The sequence below is a fragment of the Spermophilus citellus genome (assembly GCF_964194105.1).
Source record: "Spermophilus citellus genome assembly, chromosome: 3".
Lineage (NCBI taxonomy): Eukaryota > Metazoa > Chordata > Mammalia > Rodentia > Sciuridae > Spermophilus > Spermophilus citellus.
In genome coordinates this window covers 57,095,901-57,119,222 of record NC_138184.1, presented here as the reverse complement: position 1 = coordinate 57,119,222, position 23,322 = coordinate 57,095,901, and positions in this window count along the sequence as shown.

Here is a 23,322-nt window from a genome sequence, read left to right as displayed (position 1 = left end):
GGGATTACAGGCGTGGGCCACCATACCCTGATATAACACATACACACACACACCCCAAATCTATGCTCCGTGAGGTATCAGCTTAAGGAAATGAGAAGTTTGCTTTCCATGTGGAGACAGAGGGGTTCTCTAGCAGAGGTGCAGCGGGCTCACTTATTGCTTTTACAATGTCTTAATATTAGAGGAATAGTTAAAAGCCAGACTTTAAAAAAATGAACACTTTTCCCCTGCATATGAAAAGCAACCAACCAAACAACCATGAACAACTTAAAAAATTGTTCATTTGAACACTGAAATAAAAAAATTAAATATGTATAATTACACCAATAATTACAACTTTTACCATATTTGCCATGTTTATATGTGCAGTGTATTTTTTAAGTGCTAAGCATTAAGCTGTTTTGCACTGATTGATGCATATTAAGCCTTTTAGTCACCTCTGGAGATAAATTATATTATTATCCACAATTTATAGATGATAGACTGGCAACCACAGGGAGTAATAGTAGGTGGGGGACTCAGATCCACCTTAGCAGTCTGGTGCTCAGTTTCTTTTGGTACTGGGGATTGAACCCAGGGGTGCCTAACCACTAAGCCACATCCCCAGCCATTTTTATATTTTATTTAGAGACAGGGTCTTGCTAAATTGCCAAGGCTGACCTCCAATTTGCAATCCTTCTGTATCAGCCTCCCGAGCTGCTGGGATTACAGGCTGTGCCACCACGGCTGGCTTGGTGCTCGGTCTCTGAGCTCAGTGTTTTCAAGTCATCCAGGGACACATTTCCGGGTAGGCATATAAGAGATGTCATGTTGATGGTATATATTGTAAATCAGATGCAGTTACTTTGTGTATGCAGCTTAGTGTTTCTGTACTACTTAATAATTTCTCAAGTGTACTTATTTCTCCACCCCATTAAATTGTTTAAAAAAATTCAACATCGTAATTTTAAACCATGACAGGCCAATTGGGTCTATTTTTATTTTATATTTTTTATATATATAATTTTGGGCACTGGGGATTGAACCCAGAGGTGCTTACCCACTAAGCCACATCCCCAGCCTTTTTAAAAATATTTTATTTAGAGACAGGATCTCCTGAGTTGCTTAGGGCCTGGCTAAGTTGCCAAAGCTGTTTTTGAACAGCATCTGAGTTTCTAGGATTATAGGCATGTGCATCCGGCTAGATGTAATTTTAGAAAACAAAATACCAATATTGTACTTTCTCTCATGCCCCCAAATAAAATCCAGATGGATTTTAATTTTTTTACCAGTTATAAACAAAATTAAGAAAATTATAAGTGAATCATCTCACCTGAGTTTGCATCACACTCCAAATATTTTGTAGCTCTGTTACCTGGGCAACTTACCAACCTCTCTGAGCCCTTATAAAATGGAAATGAAATTGTTTTTAAGTTAGAAGGATGTTAAAGGATTAAAAAAATTTTTTATCTCTGTTTCTCATTTAGCAAACGCTCAGTAAATTTTAGATATTGTTATATGTAGGAACAGAAAAAAAATTGTCCTTAATTTTAGGGGCTTAGGAGCACCCTCCAACAGCAAAGACTGGCTGTAACCCCTTCTGCTTAACACTCAGATCTCAACCTCCACCCCATCTTTATGAGAGGTTTATTCTAATTGGTATCTGATGAGGAACTGCTTTTATTCCTACATGTGACTTGGGGTGAATTAAGCCAGCTTTAAATTAAGTTCAGAAATGAGAATATTGTCCTCTTCTCAACTTTTTTTTCCTTATTATAGAATCACAAATGAGAGGTTTGGAGTATGAGTCTGCATATTAAGGAGAGGCAAAAATCTGATTTCCATAACCAGTTTTCAATCTCCAAGGAAAAAAAAGCTTGCATAATTGCTAAGTGGAACCAGTGGGTGAATTCTGTCCCAGAATCTCAGCCTAGATGCAGCCCAAATCACCCACCCAAATGAAGCTAGAGTTGAGATTCACTGAGGGTGGCAATACTTAGACATTTGAAATTTGATCGGTATCCCGGATGGCATATCTGCATGTAAACCCTACTGTATGTACAGCTTGCTGAGATCTGAATGATAAACTCAGACAGGAGCATCTAATCAAAGAAAAACAACATGTGGGAGGTTTTTCTTTTTTTAGGGGGACAGTACCAGGAATTGAACTCAGGGGCAGTTGCCACATCCCCAACCCTTTTGTATATTTTCTTTAAGAGACAGGGTCTTGGTGAGTTGCTTAGAGCATTGCTAAGTTGCTGAGGCTGGTTTTGAGCTTGCAATCCTCCTGCCTCAGCCTCCTAAGCCAGTGGGGGTCACAGAGGTGCCACGGTACCCAGCAATATGTGGGAGATTAATGAAGCCATGGGCAGATCTGAAAAACTCTAGAGGGACTTTCCCAGTAATTTTAAGCACTGTATCCCAGGGTTAAAGGACACTTTTGAGATGGCTAATGGTGGCAAGCAGTTCTTCATTTGCTTGTTTTTTTCTCTGTGTGTCTTCTTTGGTGAAATATTTGTTCAAAGTGTTAGTCCTTTATTTTTAGCGGGATAGCTTGTTTTTGTTATCACCCACTTTGAGTTCTTTGTATGTTACAGACACAAGTCCTCCATCGAATGTACGTGCGTATGGTGAGTATTTTCTGCAATTTGTTGTTTTGTTTGCACAGCAAACTTTTAAGGTTTGAGACAGTTCACTTTATCAATTTTGGAAAGAAAAAAACAAGAACTTTGAGACGTGTACAGTTTGAGGAAGACCTGCTTCACCAATCTGCTGATAGTCCAAGAGTGCTACGCTTTGAATGTGCTACGGAAAAGTTAGTAAATTGGAAATTTCATCCCCAAATTCATGCTAATGGTATTTGGAGGTGGTGATTTGGGGAAGTAATTAGAATTACATGCGGTCAAGAGGGTGGGGCTCCATGATGGCATCAGTGGTTTTATAAAAAGAGGGAGAGACACCCGAGCTGGCATTCCTGCTCATTCTCACCATATGATACCCTCTTCCGTGTTATGATGCAACTGGAAGGTCCCCCTGCAAATTGCCAGTGGCTTGCTTTCTAACTTCCCAGCCTTGAGAACCCAAAATCAAGTAAACCTCCATTCTTTTTGTTTGTTTGTTTGTTTTGGTACTGGGGATTGAACCCAGGGATACTTAACCATTGAGCCTCATCCCCAGCTCTTTTTATGTTTTATTTTGAGATAGGGTCTCACTCAGTTGCTCATGGCCTTAATAAATTGCTGAGGCTGGCTTTGAACTCACAATCCTCCTGTCTCAGCCTCCCGAGTTGCTGGGATTACAGGTGTGAGCCACTATGCTTGGCCTAAAAATTAATGTTAATTCTTTAGCATCAGAGAATCTGAAAGTCACCTGTTAATTCAACTGTGACAGTTATTAGCTCCTATCACCAGGCAATTACAACATGCAAAGGAAAGACACTATATAGGAGAGGTGCAACACATGTTTTATGGTTTGGATGTGAGGTGTCCCCCAAAAGCTCAAGTGTGAGACAAAGCAGGAAGGTTTAGAGTAGAAATGATTGTGTTTTAGCCTTAACCCAACCAGTGAATGGACCCCTGATGGGATTAACTGGGAGGAGGGGGCATTGGGGGCGTGGCTTTGGGGTCTCTATTTGTCTCTGGAGAGTGGAGTCTCTCTCTGCTCCCTGATCACCATGTGAGCTGCTCTTCCTCCATGATGTCCTGCCTCCTCTGGAGCCCTGAGGGATGGAGCCTGCTGTCTATGGACGGAGACCTCTGAATCTGTGAGCCCTCTAATAAACTTTTCCTCCTTTACTGTTTTCTTTTTCACAGTAGTGAAAAAGCTGACTAAAACAGCAATCCATATTTTTATTTGGTAAATCAAGCGACTCTTAACATCACTGGAGAAGGAGAATCCCAGGGATTCCTGGAAAAGGAGATGAAATTGTAAAAAGATGTGACTTATAATGTGTGAAAGCTAATAATTGGTTGTAGAGTATGAATCCTGAGGTTCTTTACCTCTTCTTCCCATGTCTCAAAGCGACTCTGAAGGTTTTCCATCTTCCAACCACTCAAGAAAGTTGACATTTCAACTCAGCTGTTGGAACATGTGCTTGGTGCCAGGTATCATGAGTTTGTTACAATCAGTTGCAATGTTGTCCACCCACTCAGCATTTCTCATTTTACACCCAAGGAAACAGAATCATGAAGAGTTGGTGTGTTGCCAAAGTCCTCCAGGTGGCCATAGACTCAGAATCCAGACCCAGATGATTTGGACCTCAAAGCTCAAATCCAGACCCAGATGATTTGGACCTCAAATGCTCTAGGTTACTTCTGAGTCCAAAGATGAGATGGATATTTTGGGGAATTCACTTGGAAGGTTGTCAGTTGGAGTCAGCATTTGTGTCCTCCTGAACTTCTGGGTTTGAACTCTGTGACCCGGGTGCTGCCATATTTCTGTGTCACCAAAGCGATGTTGAACTGACAAGATGCTTCTTCTCTGATCAGCATGGCGTGGGAAGGGGCCAGGGAAACAAGTTGAGTCCTATTTTCTGGATCTGGCAGCCAGTCAGGAGAAAGGGTTTTTTTTCAGGAAAATGGAAATCTTGCAAGTGCTGGAGGTTGTTCATATGATCTACAAGAGCATGATTTTTTTTTTTTTTGAGCACATATCATAAGCCACTTCTGACTGTGTGACTTCGGGCAAATTACTTAAAATGTCTCAGTCTCTGCTTCTTCCTGAGAAGCATGGTTTAACATAACTATTGGAGGTGGAAGTTCTACTGAGAATATGCCCATCGAGGCATTCCCTGAGGGCACAGTGCTCCAACATGGTAGCCATCATCAGCATCACCATCGCCATCGTCATGGTCATTGTCTTTCTTATTTCTATTATTAAGAGTCTGGGAATACTGAACTCCCTCACCCTGGAACTCTTGACTCTTTGTGTTGCTTACTTTCATATTTATTAGGTATTTACCCTCCCACCCCTTTGCCCTATCTAGAGTTTGTCTATTCCTCCCATGCTCTCCCTCCCTACCCCACTATGAATCAGCCTCCTTATATCAGAGAAAATATTCAGAATTTGTTTTTTGGGATTGGCTAATTTCACTCAGCATTATCTTTTCCAATGCCATCCATTTACCTGCAAATGCCATGATTTTATTCTCTTTTATTGCTGAGTAATATTCCATTGTGTATAAATGCCACATTTTCTTTATCCATTCATCTACTGGAGAGGCATCTAGGTTGGTTCCACAGTTTAGCTATTGTGAATTGTGCTGCTATAAACATTGAAATGTCTGTGTCCCTGTAGTGTGCTGCTTTTATGTCCTTTGGGTATAGACTGAGGGGAGGGATAGCTGGGTCAAATGGTGGTTCCATTCCCACATTTCCAAGGAATCTCCATACTGCTTTCCATAATTTGTGCCAAGGCCTGGGACAATCGGAAAAGGAGGAGCTCAGAGCCTGGTGCAGAAACCAATACCACCACCCACTAACAAAATCAGATTCTATGGCGTGCGAGATGGCACTGTGGGGTAGAATAAGGAACACAGAAGAGCAGTCCTACAAGAGATGAAAACTAGCTTCAACTGACTCAAGTCAAAAAAAGTGACTAATGGGCTCTGTCAGTTGAGAGGTACTGGTGATCTTTTTGTTGTTGCTGTTGTTCACCCACCTTGCTGAGGAGCCGCCTGTCTGCTATCTTGGTTTCATGCCATGGAGCATCCAGGAAAGCGACCTCCTCTATTTTGCCATCTTGAAATCCCAAAGAGTTTTAATTGAATAGTTTTTTTTGGTGTGTATTTAAAAGTACTTATTCAGAAGTCAAGGCTGAGATTATTGAACTACCTTGCCAAGCTAACAATGGAGTGGGAGGCTGGTGAGAGAGCCCTGCAAATTGTTCTCAGAAAAACTCCTTCTCCAGATTGGATGGTTGTGAACAGTTCCACAGGTCGCCTTTGATCTTCATCCCTGTGAACACCACTGGGTGAATCTTGCTGCCCTCCAACAGAACAGGAGCCTGGTGCTTGCACAACATCACTGCCAAATCATCTCTCTGCATCTCTCCACTCTGGTTTCTTGTGCATTGCTTTCCCTCTCGGGCTTCTCTCTCCAGGTGAACATTTCACTGGCTCAAGGACCTACTGAAAGAGAAGGTCATTTTCCAAAGAGTCACAGCAACTTATTTAGCACTGATCCTTTGGCCTGAACTAGATGCATGCCCATCCCTGAACCAATCTCTGTGGGTCCAGCTCAGATCCGGGGAGCACGGTAAGCCTACCTTGTACCGGTGGACTATCTTGTCCATTTTCAAAGGGAAACCGAGGTCTGGACCTGAGAAGGGGGGAGATGGCTACCAGGGAAGCCAAAGGAGATGTACATTCCTAGGGTGGTGGGAAAGGGGCTAGGGAAAGGCTTTTCATGAGGGGACTCCAATTTAAAAGCACAGAGCCATAAAAGTGCATTGTATTTGAAGGACCATACAGAAAGCTGGAGCAGCATCCACTGGAGAAGGGACATTGGAAGTGTCCTTCCACTGGGAACAGAAAGGTGCAGACGTGTTTTCAGAGAATTTTATGTTTCCAAGTGCCGTAGCTTGTATTTTTTCCTTTGAGCCTCCCTTGGTCCATCTGAGTGGGAGTATCAACTCCAGTTTTCTCACCTGTAAAATGTACATATTCACATCTGCTCTGGAAGTGGTACCAAGGGCTCCCCATGGCTGCTGGGGGCTTCATCGCCCCTCACTGGTCCTTATACTGCCTGAGCTTTGTCAAGACCCCTTAGCCCACTTGAGAGTGATAGCTGTGTCACATGGGAGCCTTGACTGGTATAATAGCACAACTAGCTGGGGTTAAGTGCAGTGGAATTAGTTCCCCCCAAATGGCGTGTCTTTGGTTGGAGCCCTGACGCATATTCCCTAAGCATGTAGAAAGTTCTGCCAAATAATAATGGCTTGAATTTCTCAGCATGTTGGCCAAAAGTCAGTAGGAGAAAGAAATGAATCGCTGGCTATTTGTCACAAACAGGCTGTCCAAATCGAGCCCCTTCATGATTTGTAATATAGAGTAGGCTTCAACAGGAAGCATTTATTTTAGCTTCATCACTCCGTCTTCTTAATGATGTTTACTTTGCAAAATGCTTCTCATAATTTCCCTTGCAACGGCACCCTCCTCTCAGCATCCTCTTTGGTGCCAACAGCACAAGCAGTTCAGAGATTCTCAGTTTGTTGGAAGAGACGTGACTCTCAATTGTCCTCCGAAATGAGACTTCTGAAACTCAACTGTGGGACGAAACGAGGGCCTGAGAAATAGCACAGGAAGATGAATCAATGATCTTCCCACATACAGACGTGCTTTGCATCACCATGGTTGGCTCAATGACAGATTACACACATGACAATACATGCAAATATGATGGTATGTTATCTATAGATGCATGGTAAGCTGTGTCATCTAGGTAAGTATCATCGATGATGTTTGCACCGTGATAAGAATCATCTAATGAAGCAAAGCATGACTATGTGTGTCTACTAGAAAGTCAAGGAGCATGTCCCTGTGATTAAAGCATGACTAAATGTATCTGTAGAAGGTCAAGGTGAAGCCACCTAATAGCAGCATTCAGAGGCCACTGATTCCATCATCCACCCTTCCTTTCCGCCACCTATTCACTATGTGCTCACACTCCTCCCCCTCCCTGTTATCTACAGGATCATTGGTTTAATCCAACCAGAGGCTAGAAGGCAAGGTCACCTGTTCAGGAAGTCTACAAGATCAGTCTTCCAGGGCACAGACCAGGCAGAGAAGAGCCAGGATATCTAGGGCGATAAGCAAGAATGAACACAATACCTCTTCCTGTTTCCACCACTCATTTTAACCTGGGAAATAACACTCACCGGTCAAGACCGAGTGTGGATGCCAACTCACCCAGGATCCCTCCCTGCTGTGTCACTTACCTGTGTGAATGTGCCCAGTCATTTCTTTCTCAGGATCTTCTGGCCACTTCTCATTTTGCTCTTTGGCATAGTCAGTTCTGCCTGCCTTAATAGAATACCAGGGACCCGGTCACTTGACAATTATTTCTCCTAGTTTTGGAGGCCGCGTCTAATGAGGGCCCGCATCCTGGTTTTCAGATCACCCTTTCTTGAATCTTCACGTGGCTGAGATAGAGTGCGCATCCCGTTCAGGAGGGCTCCATCCTCATGACCTACTTGCACCCCATCCCCAAAGCCCTGCCTCTCAATAGTGTCATCTTGGGAGTGAGAGTTTCAGCACATGGATTTGAGGGGATACAACAATTCAGTCTATAAAACTGCACTAGTGTTGACATAGGTGTATCTTAGGTTGGGTTCCCCTCAAAGCAGATCCTGAAATGAATTGGTTTGCAGAGGTGATGTTTTAGGAAGTGTTCCTAGGAAGAACTTGTAGGAAAGTGGACAAGTAGGGAGAGAAGGAGGCCAAGCTAAGTATGAGTCAATGGGGCAGGAGAGGTGTTGTGGTGTGGGTGGGAGGTGTCCCCCACAAGCTCCCGTGTGAGACGGTGCAGGAAGGTCCAGAGGAGACATGACTGGGTGGTGAGAGCCTTACCCCAACCAGTGAATGAACCCCTGATGGGATTAGCTGGGTGGTGGCTGGAGGCAGGGGGGTGTGGCTGGAGGAGGGGGCATTGGGGGCGTGGCTTTGGGGTCTCTATTTGTCTCTGGAGAGTGGAGTCTCTCTCTGCTTCCTGATCACCATGTGAGCTGCTTCCCTCCACCACACTCTTCCTCCATGATGTTCTTCCTCCCCTCGAGCCCTGAGGAATGGAGCCTGCTGTCTATGGACTGAGTCCTCTGAAACCATGAGCCCCCAGATAAACTTTTCCTCCTCTACAATTGTTATGGTCAAATATTTTAATCATAGCAGCAAAAAATCTGACTAAAACAGGAGGACTGCAGCCGTTATTCATCTGGCCTCAGAGTTGCCCTTCCCAGGGGCAAGCAGCAGGTGAGCTGGACTCGCACGCAGGCCTGTGGTGGAGGACTTAAGGTTTCCTGTGGTCTTGGACAGAGTGGCTCTGGCAGCCTGTGGCCAGAATCCAACATGGAAAATGCAAGTGAAGTCTTTTGAGTGTTGAGGGATCAGGTGGACCCCAGTTCGAAAGGAATCCAAAAGGGTGATGTGAATTTCCAATGAATTGTGTCACACGTGGCTTCTCTCCTTCCTGGATACAAATCCTCTCTAGAGTAGAGACTGGAGTGTGCTTTGTAACTCCATACCTGATCTTTGTAATTCAACATCTATCACCAGCACTGACTTTGTGTCTGTGAGCCAGTGGAGAGCAATCAATCAGAAGGGCCCTGGGCTTGTTTAATACTGTGCCATCACCATTCCCAATTCCTTTTCTTATTCTCCTTCTTTTATTTATTTATTTATTTTTGTCTCAGGCATTGAACCCAGGGGAGCTTAAACACTGAGCTACATCTGTAACCTTTTTTCTGTTTTTGAGACAGGGTCTCACTGAGTTGTTTAGGGCCTTGGGAATTTGCTGAGTCTGGCTTTGAGCTTTCAATCCTCCTGCCTCAGCCTCCTGAGCCGCTGGGATCACAGGAATGTGCCACTGTGCCGGGACTGAATTTCTAAATAATAATCTAATAAGGAGTCTTGCATTTTTGTTTTAAACAGAGCCTCGCAAATTATATCACCAGTGTATTTTTATTTTGGGTGAAGGGACGGATGCATGGCGTTCACTAGGTGGCTAATAAATGCAGGCTGAGTGGAGGTATCGGAGGAGCTGTGTCCTGAGGTCTTAGACCTCAACGTGGAGGCTGGAGTGGCTCCTGCTCTCTGACCTACTGTTCACCTTCCTCCTCCTCCAGTCTTCACACCCCTCCTGGGCCCTCATGGGGAGGGAGTAGGAATTGTTTATTTTGAGCTATTTGTTTTTCTTTTGTATAACAGGGAACACTCTCGGCATCAGACGGCACTATTTTCGTTTCCCCATCAGAATAATTAAATTTAGGCTCAGCTGCTCTTCCTCCAGAGTTAGGCTTCGGGGAAGTTGAGATAACAGGCTGATTCCCAGGGGGACTAGGGAGGGCTGCTGGTCTGGAATACATTTACCCTGTATGCACTTGGGGAGGAGGTTGTTAAGACTTAAGATCAGTTGATCTTCCTTTGTGGTGAACAGGGCAACCACAACTGTGTATCCTAGAGCCAGCTGGGGCTGCAGGAATGACCTTGACCAGGGCTCAGCCCACTGCAGCTCATGGGCCAAATCTCACCCACTGCCTGATTCTGTAAGCAAACCTTTATGACAAGACAGCCCTGGTCATTTGTTGGCACATTGTTGTTGTGTTTGTTTGGAAATACAACATTGGAGTTGAGCAGTTGTGACAGAGGCCCTGTGGCCTCTAAAGACAAGTTTGTTTACGATCTGGCCCATTATAGATTAAGTGCGTTGAACCGTGACCTAGAAAAGGAATCCTCACACTTTTCCTTTTTTACATGGTATAGAGTGTATTTTAACATATCATACATAGGTGGAGTCTAGCTTATTCTAATCAGGATCCCATTCTTGTGGTTGTACATGATGTGGAGTTTCCCTTAGGCCTTTCAACAGATGAATGGATTAAGAAAAGGTGGATCCTTACTGTAAGCTTAGCATAATAGTCTTCAGTTCCATCCATTTACTGGCAAATGCCATAATTTCATTCTTTTTATGGCTGAGTCATATTCTATTGTGTATATTTACCACATTTTCTTCATCCATTCATCTGTTGAAGAGCACCTAATTGTTCCATAGATTACCTATTGTGAATTGAGTTGCTATTAACATTAATGTGGCTGTATCACTATATAGTATGCAGATTTTAAGACCTTTGGGTGTATGCCAAGGAGTGGGATAACTGGGTCAAATGTTGATGCAGGAGCCTGGAGCTGCATCCCTTAACCTGCACCTTGCGTGCACTCTGGCAGCAGTGAATCAAAGGGAGGGAGAAAGGACATATGCCCATATCCTGTCTGATTCTCCACTGCTCACCTTCTAACCACCTGAGACCTCAGCACATAGAGCTAGACTTCTGCCCGTGCTCTACCCATGCCTACCTGACTAGGGCTGTACTTTCTTGGAAGAAAAAGATGATTCCATTTTTTTTTTGTTTCATGATCTCTGATTGTAAATCACCTCCCAAAGGAGAGAACCCTGAAGCTTCATAAGAACAGGTACTGCTAGGCAGGTGTCTAAGACATCATGGTGCTTCTTGAATGTTTAGGATGTGCAAATCCCTGTCTTCAGTGCTGGTAATCAGGAGAGGGGTTTTCTCTTTTTGATCTTCCCCCTAAGAACCTAGAAGAGGGAGCAGGGAGTATATTGGAAGGCAATTCTAGGAAGCAAAAAGGGGAAGTTATGTTGAATCCAGGAAAGAAAAAAGAGCAATCCAGGTGTATTAGTGCACAGGCTGCCACATGGACCAGTGGGGCGCAGTCCCATGGGGGATTTCTGGGGAACTTGCCTTATGATCTTAGGGTGAAGAGCCTGAGGGAGCTCCCCAGTGACTCCCCCCTGCACTGGTGGGAAGGGGCCCTGGGAGTTTGCACCTTCCTGATATAGAGCCAAGCCCCTCAGGCTCCAGAGAAGAGAGGCATGTGCACCCAGGCAAGCGATTGCCAGTGTGCCTGAAGTAGCACAGGTGTCCTCCTGTGGGTGTGCTAAGAGGATGTGTGTTGGGCTGGGTGTGGTGGGGCACACCTGTCATCCCAGCAGCTCAGGAGGCTGAGGCAGGAGGATCTCGAGTTCAAAGCCAGCCTCAGCAAAATTGAGGCCCTAAGCAACTCAGTGAGACCCTGTCTCTAAATAAAATACAAAATAGGGCTGGGGATGGGGCTCAGTGGCTGAGCACCCCTGAGTCCCATCCCCAGTACCCCCCTGCTGCCCCCTAAAAAGAGGGTATACATTGGTCATCAGCATCATTTCTGTGGAGGTGACATTCAAAACGCCTAACAACTTATATGGCACAGACAGATCAATCAGAAGAGATGCCCACTGTGACCATCTCGTGCCAACATACTGATGAAGCCACGCTGACCATCAGCCCTGCTAGGGATACAGGGATGAATAGGAGTCTCCATCCCAGGCTGGGATTCTTCAAGAACAACTAATATGATTTCAACGATGACATACTATTCCAGGGCTTTTGAATCTTATCCAGAACAGTTAAAATAAAGATCAGAGACGATGTCATCATCAAGTTGGTATTGTGTGTGGCCTCAGGGCATAGAGAAATGCCTCCCACGCCTCTTAGCCTCATAGAAAACCCCATAGTACCTTTTCCACATAGAAAGGGCAGAATTGAAGCAGCGTGTGCGGGCAGCTTCACCTTGCAGGAACTAACCTCTTTCTCGGTGTGCACATTGGAGTTTGTCCCTGGTTGAACTAGCACAATGCAGGACTGTTTTTCAGACCTTGGAAGCAAGGTTTCAGTTTTCAAGCTTTGGTGTTATTGGGAACAGCTGTTCCTTGCAAAGGGGACCTGCAGTGCTACAGTGCAAGGGAGTTTCCACAGACAGTTTGCTATTTAGTTTTAATGGGGTTTTAGGGAATTGACCGACTTCCTTCCTTCCTACCTTGCTGGGATTGAACTCAGGGGCACTCACCACTGAACCCCATCCCCAGCCCTATTTTGTATTTTATTTAGAGACAGGGCCTCAATAAGTTGCTGAGGCTGGCTTTGAACTCACGATCCTCCTGTCTCAGCCTCCCAAACCTCTGGGATTACAAGTGTGCACCACCACACCTGACCTTCCTCTTTTTCTTTTTTCTTTTTTTTTTTTTTTTTTTTGGTACCAGGGTTTGAACCCAGGGGTGGTGTTAACCACTGAGCCACATCCCCAGCCCTTTTAAATATTTTATTTAGAGACAGGGTCTTGTTAAGTTGCTTAGAGCCTCAGTAAGTTGTTGACTCTAACTTTGAACTTGCAATCCTCCTACCTCAGCCTCCCAAGCTGATGGGATTACTGGCATTTGCCACTGGGGATTGAACTTTTTTTTTTCTTGGTACTGGGGATTGAACTCAGGGGCACTCACACTGAGCCACACCCCCAGCCCTGTTTTGTATTTTATTTAGAGACAGAGTCTCACTGATTTGCTTAGGCCCTCGCTAAATTGTTGAAGCTGGCTTTGAACTCATGATCCTCCGGCCTCAGCCTCCTGAGCCTCTGGGATTACACCCTGTTCAGTTGGGAATTGACCTTCTTGACAGTACCACTTTCCCATTGTACCCTGGGGGACCTAGGTGCCTATGCTCGCTAAAAAATATCATATTCCTATTCAAAATGCCTGAGAAAAGCAGCACATTAGAAGTGCAGTTTCTTCAGCAGCACGTTCAGATTCTAACTAGGAGACTCTGAGGACAGGGGCTCTCAACTGTGCTGTGACTGCGCTCCTGAGAAGAGCTAATCTCTAGCTTAGTTTTAAAAGGGATCCAGGGGTCAGGAAAACCAAGCTCACTCCTAGCTGGTGGCCCCAGAGATCAGACATAATTTCCATTCTTTACCTTTCCTCTCATCCTGATTTCAGAGAAGGAGCCATGTGTGGGAAATCTAGCAAAGACAGCTCCTGAGCAATGAGCCCATAAACATGCAACTGATCGTCTTCACGATTCCACGCATGCTTTCCAGGGGAATCAGAATTCTTTCCTTAAAGAACAAAGTGTCAGAGAAATCGAAGATCCTTTAGAAACCTGTGGCTCTCCTTTTCCCGGCCTTTAATTTCACTATTGATTTTCTTTTTCTTTTTTTTTTTTTATTGGTTGTTCACAACATTACAAAGCTCTTGACATATTATATTTCATACATTAGATTGAAGTGGGTTATGAACCCCCAATTTTACCCCAAATGCAGATTGCAGAATCACGTCAGTTACACATCCACAATTTTACATAGTGCCCTAATAGTAATTTTTGTATTCTGCTACCTTTCCTATCCCCTACTATTGATTTTCTTTAAGCCCTCCAGAAGCCCCCAGCTTTCTTTCCTTCAAAGAGAGAGATTTTGCAAAGGCAGATGGTTCCAGGCATTCACAGGCCACTAGACACGCTGCAGCCCCCCAGCCAAGGAAAAAGAGAACCAAACAAAGCCCTAGTCCTGCTCTGAGGCCTCGCCCATCCAGGGGGAGAGGTTCAGAGATTTCCCAGGATCAGCCTGTCCTCCCTGGGGGCTGCAAATCTGTCTGAGCGCACCCTTGAGGCAGAAGGACAAGAAACTGGGTGGAGGAGCAGATGAAGTTGGTGAAGATTCTTTGAACAGAAAGATAAATCACTGAATTTCAAAATGATTTTATCTTATAACTAAAATTTCATCTTATTACAAAATGATTTTATCTTTATAACTAAAAATGTGCTTTGAAACAATGGCCTGGCTGATTGAGCTTCAAAAATCAGTAAGAAATAGGAGTGTCGGGCGCCATGGTGCACACCTGTAATCCCAGCGTCTCGGGAGGCTGAGGCAGGAGGATCACGAGTTCAAGGCCAGCCTCAGCAACTTAGTGAGGCCCTGAGCAACTCAGTGAGACCCTGTCTCTAAATAAAATATAAAAAGGGCTGGGGATGGGGCTCAGTGGTTAAGGGCCCCTGAGTTCAATCCCTGGTAATCAACAAAATAAATAAACCAGAAGAGTCCTCAAGTGGCTCTTGGCTCAGATGTTGAGTGCTGGCCGAGTGTCTCTGGGTTCTGGGCCTCTCTGTTCCAGTGGGTTTCCCACTGTGTATAGACTTCAGTTACCTCCAACAGTGAAGATTCTCTTTGATCTCAAGAATATTCAAATGGCTTGTTTGCTGGTCCCCAGCTAAACGGGAGTGAAAGGAACCCTAATTGAGTTCTCTTCTTCTTCTTCCACCCAGGCTGAACTAGCATTGGCTTTGTGAGTAGATTTAGTTCATTTACCTACCACAGGAGCTCTTTTCTTTTTCTGTATCACACTGGCCTGTATTCAAGCAAAAATAATTTTTTTTTTTTTGTACCAGGGATTGAACCCAGGGGTGCTTAACCACAGAGCCACATCCCCAGCCCTACTTTGTATTTTATTTAGAGACAGGGTCTCACTGAGTTGCTGAGGCTGGCTTTGAACTCATGATCCTCCTGCCTCAGCCTCCTGAGCCCCTGGGATTATGGGCGTATGGACCACCATGCACAACACTCAAGCAAAATTTTTACATTTTCCCTTTCACCTCTCCGTTTGGAGGACTCATTCACTCATTCATTTGTTCATTTGATATTCACTCAGCACCTACTGTATACCAGACACTGTTTCAGGTGTCTAAGACAGCCTGGGATCTTCCTTTTCAAAGCCCTAGAAGACAACAGAAAGTGACCTCTGTGGCACTTTTGAAACCCACATAAAGCATATCTTCATGTTCTGAACCTCAAAAGCTTGGAGAGTTTCTCATTTTTTCTCTTCCTCTCCTTCTGACATCGCAGGGACATTAGCTGGTGACTGATGTCTAGTGCTGGGTGTACTGGGGTGAATCTACCCACTGCCAAGGTCAAGTGGTAGTCAAAAGGAACAGAAGAGATGACTTTTTTTTAAAGGATTAGAGTTCATCCATGGGCACATTAGATCTTGTTGTGATTTTCTTTTGAAAAATGTTGGTTTGCCCAAGAGAATGTCCCAGTGGGATGGGATTTTAGAGAACATCTGGTCACAGGGCCCCATTATACCAAATAAGGAATAATATGGGAGTTGAAGAGGAGAGAGCAGGAGTGGACCTGGGAATGAAACCTGCTTCCCCCTCCACATCAGCGTCTGTACCACGCCACCTGGCACACGTCAAGGTTCTGAAAATACCCTCTCCGTCCCAAGGACCTGATGCTCTTTTCTCCCTGCTTCTGGGGCCTTCTTCCCACCATATGTGGGCAACAGGACATGTGGATTAAAATATTCCATTGCCTTCCCCCAGAGGCATAAATCCTTGGAAAGTTGAATTAAATGACAAAGGGAGGCGAGGCAACCATTTTATACTAGACTGCATTTTTTTTTTCCTGTATTGGGGTTTGAACCCAAGGATACTCTACCAGTAAGCCACATCCCCAGCCCTTCTTATTTTTTATTTTGGGACAGGATCTCACTATATTGCTAAGGGCCTCGCTCAGTTGCTGAGGCTGGCCTCAAATTTGTGTTCTTCCTGCCTCGGCCTCCCGAGCTACTGGAGATTATAGGTGTGTGCCAACACACCAGGCTTTATTGCATTTAAAAAATACTTTTCTTGAATTGATTCCTTTGGGCTCTGGACCTGTGGAATTCTTTTTCTTCCCTCTCCTCCTTGTTTTAGAGAATAATTTGTTGTAATTCATTATGAATCTTAAATGTTGGACAGGCTGTCCTTAAATTTGCTCATGGGATCATTGAAAGAAGTCAGACTGTGGCATGCAGCAAGACAGGGTTTCAATGCTGGGTGAGATCTGTCACTTATTGCCCTGTGTCTCTGGGCAAGCCACTCAACCCTCTCTAAATTTCATTCTGTTTGGTGAAATAGAGAGGATCATACCAATCTCCAAAGCTGTGTAGGGAATTAAGTGGCAGACTGTACCGTGATACCTGAGTGCCACAGATCCTTGGGGTGGGGCAGCCGTTGATTAAGGGCACGACAATGGGAATTTGTTTAGAATTAGACAAGTGGCCTCTGGAAGTCTCACAGCAAATTTTAAAAGAAAAGAATCTCCTTTCTCATTCAAAACATGTATTTAGAAATTATAAGATTAGCTAGGTGCAGTGGTGCATGCCTGTAATCCCAGTGTCTTGGGAGGAAGGCTGAGGATGTCAAGTTCAAAGCCAGCTTCAGCAACTTAGCGAGGTGCTAAGCAACTCAATGAGGCCCTGTCTCTAAAGAAAATACATAAAAGGGTTGGGGATGTGGTTCAGTGGTTAAGCACCCCTGGGTTCAATTAAAAAAAGATATAGTTTATATATATATATTTCATTCAGAAAAGTGGGTGACTTTGTCATCACAGCTCATGGTGGCAGGTCTGGGACCATAGTTCAGGTCCCTCCCTGTCTGTTCACTTCTCTAGGCCAGTGACTTCTCTAGGGATGTAGATACCCAGCTTTATACTCTCCATACTCACTCTAAGTAGGAGAGATAAAGATCATAAAGGGTTGGTTAAAATTTGTTTTGTCTTCAAGTAAGTATGAAAAATTTCCATGGTCACTGCTCTTTAGATTTAGAATTGTGGCTGAAGTATTGAGAACTGGTAGTGCTGTAGGGACAAACGAGGCAAGGCACTGAAGAGAGCAGGAAACAGTTTTATTTGGCTGCAGCCAGGTTCAGAGGGCACAGCTTTTGCTGTAATCAATTAATTCCCTGAACCCCGAGTTCAAAGTTTTATACCCAGCATGTAAGGGGAGGGGCTCAGAAGTTCCCAGTCTGCAGAAGTTCACATAAAGCAGCTTTTTCTTTCACTGTTCTGGGCAAGTTAACCCTTCAAGGACAACTCCTGAGAAGGGGAAAGCTTCTTTTCCCCTCTCTTTCCTCCCCCTGCCAGCTGTTACCATGGAGCCCAATTGGTAACTTCTCTTATCTTAGAAATGTAGACATCTCTGTGAAGCCCAGCTCAAGGCCAGAGGCCTTGTTTGCACATTTCTTCAAAGTACTGTACTGGATACATTTGTGAAAAACTAGTAAGGGGGTGTCCAGCACCTGGAGTGTCTTCCTTGCCAGTGGCCAAGTAAAACAGGGTAACGGGAAAATAGGAAGTTTATCTACATTGGACTCTTTCGCAGAGACTCTTTTGCTGACAGTCCTAAATTCAGCCATGGTGAAGAGGGCTTTTCTGTGGAGAAGGGGGTGCCACTTCAGTAGCAGGAATGCATGGTGTTGCTCAAGGAAAGTTCTTTTAAAAAAGCGCAGTAACAGCATAACATGCTAAAAAAAAAAAAAAGCTCAATGCCATGCCATCTCATGAATTGGATTATTTAAATTTTATCCCCAATGGATCAAAGAGAAATTTGAGTCCATGTATCCTGCATTGAAATTGCAGGAGAGGAGATCATGCTAGCACATACCTATAATCCCAGCAGTTTGGGAGGCTGAGGCAGGAGGATCACGAGTTCAAAGCCAGCCTCAGCAACTCAGTGAGGCTCTAATCAACTCACTGAGACCCTGTCTCTAAATAAAATATAAAAAGGGCTGGGGATGTGGCTCAGTGAGTGGTCAAGTGCCCCTGGGTTCAATCCCCGGTACCAAAAAAAAAAAAAAGAAAAAAAAAGAAAGGAAGAAATTGCAGAAGAGAAATCAGATATAACCATCACTCTCCCAGGCCCGAGTCACCGTGTTCCTTGTCAACTGTGTTCCTTGCCAACCTTGGCTGCATCCGGAGCTCTGGTCTCCCCGAGAGCTCTCATTTGCTCTGCCTGTCCATGCCAAGGTGAGCTGAGGAACAGGCCCCCCGCTTTCCTCCCAGCTCTCTCCCTGCGTCTCACAAAGGTCTATTTAAAGCACAGATTCTTATCTCACACGTGAACCCACTTTTAGATGCTAAAATAAAGAAAATTAGGGGTTCTAGGACCGAGTTCGTTTCTGTCATGCTTAGCAAATTGCACGGGTGCCGCGGCACTTGTCTAGGAATATCTTGGCTGCAATTAATCACAGGAAGACTTCCCAGGAAGACTCAGGTTAGCATCTTTTATGCAGTGACAGTGACACTGCACAAAAAGTCTCACTTGGAATAACAAAATCATCCCACCGAGACACTGTAGCTGGGCCCATCTCTGAGAAGCAAATAACATGGCCCATTTCATCCAAGGGATGCATTTATTCCTGGAGAGTTTTACAATTTCCTCAGTCAGTTTCTCCCCGGGTTCTCTTTTCCTCCTTTGAGAACCTGCCTGCATTATCTCTGAGGAGTTGGCTCCCAGGGGCCGGCAGGTGATTGTCACCTTGACCACATGTGTCTGGGCCAGTAGCTGTCCCTCCTTCAACTCTTTTTTTTTTAAGAGAGGGAGGGAGGGAGGGAGGGGGGGAGAGAGAGAGAGAGAAAGAGAGAGAGAGGGAATTTTTTAATATTTATTTTTCAGTTTTCGGTGGACACAACATCTTTATTTTTATGTGGTGCTGAGGATGGAACCAGTGTCCGGGGCATGCCAGGTGAGTGCTCTACCGCTTGAGCCACATCCCCAGCCCCCCCTACTTCAACTCTTGCCAATAGCATTCTCTCTCCTGAGGGTTGGCATGGGGGCTGCTGAGATGCTCCTGAAAGTTTGTTGAACATTTAATTTAAAAAGATCTCCAATCAAAATGTTTTACTTGGCTCTTGTGTGAAGAAGCAGAAAGAACTGATGAGAAGCTAGAGGTGGGGGGTGGTGCAGAATAATGACCACATGCAGAGAGATGTTAAGACACCAATTCATTTTAGAGATACTGAAACACCTTGGCTTTGCTTTCTATTGTCATTTTCAATATTTTATGGATATTCATTGGACTCTGTGCCCTTGTCTTCCATTTTATACTCTTGTACCTTGTTTATAAATACACCTGTTCTCTTTCTCCTTTGGTGTGTGTATAACTGGAGAGGATTTATTTATTTTGGATTCTGACATTTTAACTTCTTTTGAATATAAGTCCCCCCCTTTTTTTTTTTCATACAAAGAAACAGAATCAGCCTCAGGATGTGGTCCTCCAGGGATCCAAGCCAAGTCTGGAGATCTTCAACAGAATGACATGATAGCATAGGGGCTAGTCGTAGGTAAATAGCAACTCGAAATAGCAACTACTTATATTTATTTTTTCATTAGGGAACAGCCAAAAATGTAGTCTTTAAAGGCATTGGTGTGGATCTGTCTGTAATATTTTTTACTTTGTTTTTTAGTGGCAAGATCCAAGAATTTTTTTTTTAAGCCACAGAATAAGTTTTCAAAGTATAAGCACTGTCTCTGATAACCAATTCTTGGCCAGCTCTGATCTGGTTTCCCAAGAGGTTAGCCTGCATATAATTTGGGTCACTCTATCCTTTGTAGATCAAGATGTTCTGTCTATGCTGCCTTTAAAGATTGGACTTTTGGCTGTTACCAAAGGGATAGGATTTTGTTCCTTGTAACCCAGGGATCCCGGGACAGAGTCCCTCCACAGCCTCACCTATGACCATCAGTAACATTTTCAAAATGGCACCTTTTAAAACAGAGTGGAGCTCATGATCCTATGACTAGGTCCTAGAAGTTCCAGGATCTAGTGTCTTAACACCATGCTCCTTGGTTTATCTGTCACTGATGCTTCAACATGTACTTTTGCTGCTTTCATTCTTTGCTAAAATAGATTCTATAATTGATATCTCCCTCCGAAGATCGTGACTTTCCATCTGGGATGGATTTTTTTTTTTTCTTGGAAAATTCTTCCTGGGTAGTCCAGAGGGGTTGGAATAGCTCCAAGATTCTCCAAGACTCACACCCTTGGCCAGTCTCTCTTTTTTTTTCCTCTTCTCTGAAAGTTGTGAATTTGACCTTTTCATTGGTCACCGAGATTTCCATATTCAGCTACTTGTGACTGAGACACAAAGGGCTTCGAGAGGGAGGACAGCCCACAGAGTTCTATTTGAGGAATGCCAAATGGTTCTCTGGGGCCCAGCTGGTATTGCTGTCACTCGCACGGTGCCTGAAATGTGCACGGCTATTTTTGTCAAGTTATAATATTATTGCTCACAATAAAATCTAATATTAAAACCAAATCAACATTGCCCTTGGGGAGGACAGAAAACTTTCAGAGCTGCTACTTGTGTGGCTGGAGGAAAAAAATCAAAAGTTCTGCGCTTCAGTTTCCTCATCTGTAAGATGGTCCTAATGATAAGACCTACCTCACAAGCATGTTGGGGGGTAAAGTGAGTTATGGTTTGTCAAGTGTTGAGAAAAGTGACCTGTACAGAGTATCATTCTGGTGTTTTTAAGAAAAAAGAAGAAAAATTTCCTCTGCTTTTCCTTCCCACTTGATGCCAGGCAAACAGCTCAAGGCAGGAAGACTTTGAAGGGTGGCCATAAAGAATTTTCCGGAACTTTTTTTCCTTTTTTCTTTTTGTACTGGGAATTGAACCCAGGGGTGGCTTAACCATTGAGCCACATCCCCAGCCTTTTTTTTTTTTTTTGTATCTTATTTAGAGACAGGGTCTCACTGAGTTGCTTAGGGCCTCGTGAAGTTGCTGAGGCTGGCCTTGAATTCTCAATCCTTTGGCCTCAGCCTCCTGAGCAACTGGGATTACAGACTTGTGCCGCTGTGCCTGGATCCTTTTTTTCTTCTTTGATTAAATAATTGAATTTGAATGCTTCTATTAAACACACCTGCCTCCTGCTAAAGTGTCCCGAGAGTGGAAAGTCTGGAACTTTACTTGGTCTGAGCTCTTGGACACAGGTTTGAGGTTTGCAGAGGAGAGAGTCAACGAGTTGAATTGGGGTGGTTTTGGAACTCTGCTACATGTGATAACACCTCACCAGACCCCCAATTATTAAAAGTTGTTGTCTCTTTTGAAAGGGTTTTGCATATGTGTGCGCCCTGCAGGGTTGGTCTGGGAAAAAATCAGAGTTGAGAGAAGGAGCTGGGAAATTACAATCATTTTTAAATGAAGCAAAGTATGTCTCCCCCTGAAACAAGGAGATTCTCTTTTTTCCTGAAGTGACATGTCTATGCATATGTCTGGGGTTGTGCTCCAGACCAGCCTCCCCCAGCACCCAGACTAGTGGGGCAGCTGTGGTGGGCCATGTTGCCACTGATCATGGCCCAGGGACTCGGAGCAGAGGGTTGGACCCAGATTCTTAAAGAACCCACCCAGCTTAAATGTCCCTGGCCAGAGCCTCGGCATTCTGCACTCTGAGGAAGCAGAGAGGCACCGTCCCCCTAGTGTTTGGCAGAAAAGGGATGGTTTGGTGAAGAGCACATGCTGCCATCTTTACATGCATGGAGTCCTACCAACTATCAACTCCTGGAAGGTAAAGACTGTGACTCATCCTCTCTCTTTTTCTTTTTTGGATGGGAGGGTGGTTACCCACTGAGCCACATCCCCAGCCCCTCTTTTGTATTTTATTTAGAGACAGGGTCTCACTAAATTGCTTAGGGCCTCACTAAGTTGCTGAGGCTGGCTTTGAACTCGAGATCCTCCTGCCTCAGCCTCCAGAGCCGCTGAGATTACAGGCATGCGCCACGGCATCCAGCTCTGCCTGTCTCTAAACACCAGCTTATAGTAAAAGTGTGATAAACCTGAGGTGACAGGCTCGCTGTGAAGTTTTGTGACTGGAATAAAATGGGCGCAAAGGACCAGAACACTTGGTTGGTCTTCCCTCCCCTTGTGCTGGGATCTAGACTGTAGCGTTGGTTATCTGGGTGACCTGAACCCTCATTGGCCCACTGTGAGCCTCAGCACCTGCAGCTGAAAATGTCCTTTGTAAAGATGGACCAAGCAGGCGTGTGTGAAAGCCCAGGTGCCTGGTGCCATCTCTGGGGGCCTGTATGAGCTAAACTGCTCCTCTGAGACCTGAGGTCCCCAGGCACATCCCTACTGAGTAAAAGCCTTTGAAAGGGTCTGTCTGATTGGTTGAGGCATTGATATGTGTCTCTCTGTGTGTAATTTATTATATATATATATATATATATATATATATATATATATATGTAATTTTTATTGTAGAAGGACACAATACTTTTATTTACTTATTTGTATGTGGTGCTCAGAATCGAACCCAATGCCTCACACGTGCTAGGCAAGTGCTCTACCCCTGAGCCACGACCCCAGCCCCTGTGTCTATGTGTGATCTAAATGCAGGAATGCAGGAGGTAGTCATGGGGGTGGTGTGGGTCTTTGGAAGAGGACCACTTTTAGATCATAAGGCTGGTTAAACCACCTTGTTAAACCATGATCAGGTGACAGAGATGGTATTGGGGGTATTAATTTTAAAGTCAGGCTTACTTAGGGGTAATTCATAATCACCCTTATGCAGTGCTAAGAGCTTGACAAATTCCCTTGTGCCTGTTTGTGAATGATCTCATTTCCCACCATGTCCCTGGCATCCAACTGTTTGTTTGTTTTATTTTATTATTATTTTTTAATAGAATATCAGGAAAGCTTTGACCTTTGAACCCAGGTCAGATAATAAACTCTTTTAGCATCCTGTATCCCTTACTGTAATTATAACTATGTTGTGTTTGGAAAAAGTGTTCATTGTCCATCTTTCCTGCTGGATACTTGTCAGCATGCTGGAAGGAGGGGACTGTCTGGTCATTCTTCTGTATCCTTGGCAGCGTCACCGAGTGAATGCTCAACAGACATCATAGAATGAATGAATGAATGAATGAATGAATGAAAGACTCAGTGTCTATGAGGAAAATGCTCTATATCACTGTGGACTTAGCAAAAGCAGT